This window comes from Marmota marmota, unplaced genomic scaffold (genome assembly GCF_001458135.2).
Source record: "Marmota marmota marmota unplaced genomic scaffold, marMar, whole genome shotgun sequence".
Taxonomy (NCBI): Eukaryota; Metazoa; Chordata; class Mammalia; order Rodentia; family Sciuridae; genus Marmota; species Marmota marmota.
The window spans coordinates 57,469,594-57,478,175 of record NW_025999842.1 but is presented as its reverse complement, the minus strand read 5'-3'; positions in this window follow the sequence as shown (position 1 = coordinate 57,478,175).

The following is an 8,582-nucleotide window of genomic DNA, read 5'->3' as shown; positions in this document are numbered from 1 at the left end:
TTGTTGAGATCATTTCCAGCCATCCTTTCTCTCTCATTCACAATGTGGAATATTCACCATGCTGAATTCTGATGAAATTAATGATTTTATTTGAAATATAAAATTTAAAAGTATGTCTCTTTCCCTTCTCTATCCTTCCATAGATGCTTGCTCATCATCAATAGAAAATATGAGGTTGAATTCCTTTAAGAACATGTTGATCGTGATCTTCCTTTTCTTGAACCATTTTCTCCTTTACCATCTCACCACCACGGGTCTCTGTTTCATGAACACCTCTTCAACTTTTGTTCCTGCGTGTGTGTGTGTGTCTGTGTGTGTGTATTTCATCAGTCAATCCATGTTTTGAATGCCCTGTATTTCTTTACATATTTCTTTACATATTTACTGAATTGTTAACTTTCCAAGTAACAATTTACCCTGTGTAACTTCCCTACCCCATGGAAATTTCAGGAGTAGAGCCTCTGTACTCTATGATTATTGAATTAAAATTATGTTTCCAAGTGTGATTCCATCTTTTAAATAGAAGCTTTTAAGAGCAAAGGATGTGTTTAGTTATATTTGGGTAGGCAGGGTTGACACTGCATTTGACAGATAGATAGTAGGTATTCTCTAATTAAAAAAAACTAATTAATAAAAGTGTTAATGAGAGATGAAATTGGGTCATATCTTTATTCTCTTTTTTTCTATCTATGGCCAAACATTTATATGAGTGATCCATGCCCACATTTTCAACTATCAATGTAACATTGATGATTTTTTTTTAAAGAGAGAGAGAGAGAGCGAGAGAGAAATTTTTAATATTTATTTTTTAGTTTTCGGCGGACACACCATCTTTATTTGTATGTGGTGCTGAGGATCGAACCCGGGCCCCACGCGCGCTACCACTTGAGCCACATCCCCAGCCCAACGTTGATGATTCTTAAATCATCCTTGTTTGATTTGTATGCTTATTTGTTTTTTGTCAAACCATCATTGTGTTTTGAGTTCCAGAGTTGACTCCAAATGGCTTTTAAAAAATCTACACCTAAATATTCTTTCTGTTCTCTTAGATATAACTTACAATAGTCTGAATAGCCCATCTTGCTCAAAGTCTGACAGGTATCTGCTTCCCCATCTCTGATAACTACTGTAGTCAATGATGTCATCATCTTCAAAAACTCAAGGAGTATTTTTCTTACTTTCATTTGGGTTTCAAATGAGTTTGGTACTACTGGTTACCTGTGATGAGCTCTGCTCCCTCACATGTTGAAGCATTAGAGAAGCAAAGCCAAGGCAAGCATATAAAGCAGGGTTTATTTAAAAAGTGGTAACATAGACCTCTCCCAGGAGGGGGAAGGGGACCATAGCTCGTATCCTGGTATCCCAAGAAGTGAGGGTGCTTTGCCTTTTTTATAGGTCTTGGTTTCCTTTGTTCTCCTGCTCTTTTCTCCTTATCTCTCTCCTTCCTACATAAGTGACTAGGCCCAGGAGATACTCAGTGGGATGGCCAAAAGGTGAGAAGCAGATGGGCTGAAGAGGCCAAGTTGGAATGATCTGGGCAGGAAGGGGGCATAATTAAAAGCTCCCAGTAGGGAGGGACAATCCCTGGATCAGGTTACCTTACCAACAGGTTGCAGCAGGGGCAGGCAGGTTATCTTGATAAGGGTAGAAGAAGGGCTCTAAAGGCATTAGCATTCTAATCTCTCTCCAACTTTCTGGACTCACTCAAATTAGCCTCCTTGATTTGACTTGACTGGATTTGCCTATCTATACTCACTGCCTGTCTAATTCTGGCTTCAAGTTGAGAGGTGGCGATAAACACAATATCATTGTTTTGCCATCATGAAAATCAAATCTCAAGGAAATACAGATTGCCCACAGTTATGCTGATCACAAATGGTTGAAGAGAGTCTTGAACTCAGGTTTTTCTAACTTACAAGGACCATGTTCTTTTTCTTTCCACCTGGCTTCAGAGTGGAGCTAGGTCACAGGGCTTGCTGACTCATTCCTTGTGGACTGAGAAATACAGAAAAGGCATTTCAATCCTCATTCTTCCTCATTCTCCATACTCAGTCAGTTTTCAAAGCTCTTGATTAATCTTAGCAACATTTTCTCATCAGTGTCTCTCTTTCTTTTCCATTCATGCTTCCTTAATTCACATCTTCATTCCTTTCAGTAATTATTACAATAGCTTTATAATTAATCTCTTACCATAATTTCTCCTGAGCTCCACAGTACTGCTATGGCTTTTCATTTTTAATATTTTCCACATAGACTAACCATGCATCTAATTGTGTGCTTGATGGAATACTTGAGTTAATTTTTACTAATGGATTCAAAATGAAAATATTTTTTCCAGAAATATTAAATAACTTTAGAAATATATAATATATGATAGGTAGCAACATGACAATATTTATTCACCTAACCTAATTAAAGCATAAATAAACAAAAAGTTTTCTTTTCAGACATCAGGAGCAGGTGTTGCAATTAAAATGTAGACAGCATATTACAAAATGTGTTGGTAGAATGGACACCATTCCAGATTTTTAGCAGTGTTCTTCTTATGTAAATCACCTGCTGTTGAAGCCAGATAAGTGTTTAGTTGCATTTATATTCTAACATTTACAAACTTGACATTATTTGTAAATTTGTGCATCATATCCTGAACACATGGGTATTTATTCTTGGCTCTTCTACATATATTTGGTTTTTTTTTTAAGGCGAAAACACGAAACCAAAAAACATTAGAACAGGAAAAAATTGCTCTAAGATAGTGAATGAATACTGGTTAATACTTATTAGCATTTATTTTATCCTAGGAATGCACTAAAAGCTTAAGGTCATAATTTAATTTAATCCTCATAATAACCCTTATGAAACAGTTCCTCCAATGCCCATTTTATAGATGAGAAAACACAGGCTTAGTTTGGCTAAGTATCTCATCTAAGATCATGCAGCTACTGAAAGATAGAGTGGGATTTAAAAGCAATTTGAGTAGCATCAAACTTGAGTAGGAGAAGAGCCTGCTGCAAGCCGGAAGTCAGATTCCAGTAATGGTGACTGTCTCTGGAAAACTTGCTAAGGTCATTCTTAAGTTCTTACATGTGGTTCACATGTAGATGGTGTGGATCTGTAAGCTGGCGGCTGAGTCTCACCATGGCTAACTGGAGGATACTTGATCTGAGAATAGCAGGAGTGTTATGTCTGAATATAGAGCATTATGTCTTTCAATACCTTTTTATGGCTCATTCAGCTTCACCAACAGATGGCTCCATCAAGATATGCTTTCCCCCACTGGCCACATGATAGTATTGCCTACTGCCCCACATCCATCTGCTTTGCAAGGCTTCATATCAACTGAGCCTGGATAAGCTCTTTTATTGGTCATCTTTACACTTTTGTCTTGTTCCAATGACAGACCATCACCCCCCACCCCTACTACTTTCAAGAAAGGTGCTGTGTAAGCTTTCTCTAGGTTCTAAGAGCATGAAGTTTGTGTTTCTATTCTTAGTTTTGCTATTTACCGATTTACTGATGGGATCAGGAAAACATCTGCCTTCAATTTTACCTTTTAAAATATAAATTTAATTTTACTCTTTGAATTTCTAAAACATTTCTTCACCATGTATATCCTCATAGTTAAATATCTAATTTTTTATTGAGTAATACACTGTTTAATTTTTTCTCTTTTGATTGACATAATTTTTTCATTTTCTGTTTTTGTTTGTTTCTTTATATTAAAAAAGGTTTTTGGGGGGATAGTGATAGAAATTAAACCCAGGACCCCAGGGCCTCACACATGCTAGGCGACTGCTCTATCACTGAGCTATATCCAGGCATACTGAGATAGTCTTTAGAAACAAAAATCCTAAACTAAAAACATGTTGTAATACCTTGTAATAACAGGCTCATAAAAATTATATGTAAGTAATAAATACATTTTTCTAGGTGATAAAATCTATTTGCCTATCTATTCAGTTGAGAAAAAATAATAACACTACATTATGTAGGTTTTTAGTTTTATTTTTGAAATAACATGGAACTCTCAGTGATATGTTTGTTATTGAAAGGAATCGGCATCATAGCAATGCATTTTTTGTTTTATACATGACACATTGTACATTTTCTTAAATCAACTTTGCAAAATATTCATTGCATATAAAAAGGAAAATGGTGCTTGGAAAAGTGCTGGTCTATAATTTAATCATTGCTAGGTCAACACTGTCATATTTATTTAGATTATTTTATCTTTGCTAAGTTAAAAATGACTTTAAATAATTTTCATTTGTTGTAAGTATGTTATTTCTTCTCTTAATTGTGTAATTTTGCAAAATACAATTTTCCTATTATTCAAAGATGTGGTAGTAGAACATATTAGGAGATTTTAATCTTACTGTGAATTGTAAAGTCCATGTAGACAGAAATAATGTTTGCTTTCCCTGTTTTTGTACTCAAGTGCTTGGTACAATGTAAGGACCATGGTAGGAATTTGATCAGTATTTGCTTAATGTATTTATCTCTTTAATGGTTGCAATTGCTTCTGGTTCTTATTGGTGCTACTTAATACTAAATAGCTGAGGAGATGAAGAAAATTCCTGTCTTTACTTTGATCTTTTAAACATAGAAATTTAATAATACTTCTAAGTTCTTATAAAACCTTGTCTGTAAAGGCATGTATTATCATATGCATAATTATAATAATTTTAATTATTTCTTTCCATTTCTTCATTAGTTCTCAAGTAGAATGTTTGTCCCTTTTGTCTTTTTTGATTGATAGAGGTGATTAGAAACAAACTATATTTAAAATTGTAATACCTGAAAGTGTGACCAGCTAGAAATTTGTTAATAGGCTCATATTTCAAAGACATTAGTATTAATCTATGAAATTAGAGGTGCAAAGATGTTAGCAGAAATTACACTTTCCCGAGCAAATACTTATTCCCCAAACGATCTTAGAAACTCTGGTATACAGAAGGTTCTCAGATTCAAAGACTTTGCTTATGTTATCATTGGTCTTTGGTTACAGTTTATCTTTCCTACTTTGACTATGAAACCTTTGGTGATTCTCCCTCAGTCCCACCTCTACTGCCCCTCTTGATATGTAACAGGCAGAGGATGATCCCACAGCTGAAACCTTTTTGCAGACTTTTAACATAACAACCGTAGGTTGGATGCATCAAGAAAATTCCAGCCATTTTGATGAATTCAGCCAGATGAATTCTGTGCTACAGCCTAAAATCTACATTTACTTTCTCTCATGATTTTTGCCCCAATTTTCTGTTTTTCAAGTATATCATTACTTTATGGTGCAAAGGGAAAGTTACTTAGTTTCATTAAAGAAGTTATCTTTTCAATTCTGTTTTCATTATTTAAATATTGTTTTTATTTGGTTTCTGAGAGGAGTTAGAATAAAATCAACTTTGTTTTACCAACTTTAACTGGAAATAGGTAAAGCAATATAACATATGAGCAGATTTTATTTTATTTGACATCATACAGGTCAAGTGTTGAACAATAGAGAAGACTTATGAGGCATAAAATAATCATTGCCCTAAGAGCACAGCAAGGGGCTACTCCTGGTGATAGATTCTCTATGAGTAGAGCCATTGAGGGCCAGGCCAGAGAATTTCCTAGAATTTGTAGAGGGGATTAAAACATTACTACTTAAGATCACCTAAAGGTCTCATTTCAGCACTTTAATTCTATTCCTCATGATTTCTTTTTTGCAAAGTAATTAGTCACAAGGGATTTCTAGATTCCTAATTAGTGATTCAAAGCAGTCTATTAAGATATATTTTCTCTGTAGCAATTTTTGGCAGAAAAACAACAACAAAATACATCTCATTTCTGTAAAGTGTTTAATAATAAAAAGTAAAACAGTTAATTACTGAAAAATGAAAGAATGGGTAGATTTTTAAGAAATTTAAAAGCAACTTTGGGATTTAAGGTGATGTATAGGTACTATGCAGAAAGCAGTTATATACAATAATCCAGATCATTTTTATCAGTCTTTTATCCATATTTCTTCTTGAAATTTTAGTTAGTAAAGCTAATTAATGAGACAATTGCATTTTGGTATAGATGCATTTGAAGTGGCTTTCTTGGAGTATTTGAAGATACTAAATCAACTGAAGGGAAATACTAGGAAGGTTCAGTTGCTGGTGATGTAGCTCAGTGGTAACTATGTTCTTGTGGGTGAAATTCAATCCCCAGGATCCGCCTCCCTGGCAAATAATAGTTCAGTATCCTGATCTCAGAGGTAATGAAATGGGACAGCACATGCCTGGGTTCTTGTGCTTTTCTAGGTTCTTTTGCAGAACATTTTATGAGCTTTACTCTGCCTTTCATAACAACCAGTTGCTAGAAGAGCAACACCATCAGTGTGAATTTGTGCCTTTGGGTAGGCATATCATTAGGTTTTATATTTCTGAAATTCATAATTCAGGTCAGCCTGCTATACTCAATGAGATAGTATTATTTTCTTGTTCATGGAAATAAAATTCTACAGGTAATTTACTGATGTGCTAATTACCATTTCCAGCGATGAGCAAAGGAACACTGTGGTTTCTCAAATTGTTCTGACCCTGAAAAATGTATTTATATTTGCAAAAACTCTGAAGCATGAAATGGTATTACTTTTGTGGCTTGTTTCCAAACATGGTAAGCAATATGCTTATCATTTCTTTTTTTCATTAATTGTCAGCTATGCTTGAGCAGGAAATGTCATAATGGCCGATTTATTTGTGTGTGCGGGTAACAATTACTTCATAGTGTCAGCACTCCTGGAGGCATAGTGGATAGCAAGATATATGTATTTCTTTTTACACAACAGAAACATTAAACCACTTAAAGACCTGCAAAGGAAATAGTACTCCCATGAGTTCAAAATTTCAATAGGTTTTTATTTTAATTGTCAGCTCTTTTGAGTCTTCTTGCTTCTTTGGTGCCATCTGGGCATGCTGCTGCTTTTTATTCTTGGCTGTTTCTAAGGTCTTTCTGTTTACTTTTCTATCTCTTAATCTACACATATATGAGTCCAATTTATCCTTCAAAGCTTATTTCACTCATCCTCTGTGAAATCTGTTCTGATTTCCCAACTGCTTTGATGTCTCATTTTGTGCCTTGCTCAAGGCTCTTAGAATTGTGTGCCTTAATCAAGGCTCTGGTTATTAGATTTGCAACACAGGAACTGATTTCCCCATATTATGGCTTTGCTGGTTCCGGGCTTGCAAAGAGCAGGAGCTTTGCTTTTTCAGTCTTTGTAAAATTTCTCCTCTTCTTACTTTGCTCTTGTTTGGGGACATGGTAAATCACAATGTTTCCTGATTGAACTATTAACCGTAGTTCTTTCTTAGCATTATCATATCCTTCATTGGCTGCATGGATATCATTCTCATGGTAAATGTCCAGTGTGCTGGAAAATCCTGATGCCTACTTATTTGATTTCCATTTGCTTCATATGGGGATTATTTTTTTAAAAAAATCACAATTCTATCTTCATTTTTTTTTGCCAGACAGACATCAACTCTGTACATTTCTCTCTCTCTCACCTTTACAACCTCTTCTCTTCCTGAGTGTAGTAATTAGGGAGCCCAGGTCATCAAAGTGCTTCTTTGAACCTCCTCTCTGTACTGATTGCTCCACAGAATGCTGCACCTCTGTGGGGTCACTTTGTTCTTCTCAGTTGCTACCAAGTTGTTGGGAGCTACTTGGAAAATTAGATCAATTGAAACCCTCAACTCATATGTAATTTAGCTTGAATGGAATACCCACAAACTAAATTCATCATCTTACCCTAAATATTTCTCCTTGCCATTGTTTCCTATTCCTGTTATTAATTTTATCCATAAAACACACTCAACAAAAAGCATACGACCTTAATCAAACCCTTGCATGAAAGGGGGAAGAAGTCCAGGAGAAAATACACCAATACATTACTGTTGGATTATTTATATTTTAGAATATTCTTTTTATTTATTATTTATATCATATCTTCATACTTATATTTCACAATAAATATAAATGATCTTACAATCATAAAAATTTAAATAGTGGCAACTGAAAAATATAATAAGTTAGATTTTTAAAAAATATTTATTTTTTAATTATAGGTGGTGACAATATCTTTATTTTATGTGGTGCTGAGGATCAAACCTAGTGCCTCACGCATTCTAGGTGAGTGCTCTACCTCTGAGTCACAACCCCAGCCTGATAAGTTAGAATTTAATGGGAACTGATCTAGCTGTACAGAAGCAGAGGCTTTATGTCTGTAACAACCGACATACATGGCAGTGAAATTTCAGAAGCTATTGCTTGTTCTGCTACACGTATATATATATCTGGCACTACATTTTTGATGCTTGGGTACAAGACAATTTTTGAACTGATAGTGTTCCAGTCTAGTGGGAGAGCGAAGTACTTAAAAGTACAGGCTTGGAAGCAACAGAGACAGAAAACCAATGAAACAGGAGCAGAGAGGAGATACTAAATATCTTTGCTTCCAGTGGTAGGGGACTGGCTTGGCCCAACTTCAATGTTCTTCCCTGCTACATGGTTCCAGTGTTGACCATCTCTTCAACAGTTATGGTTTCTAAAAGATA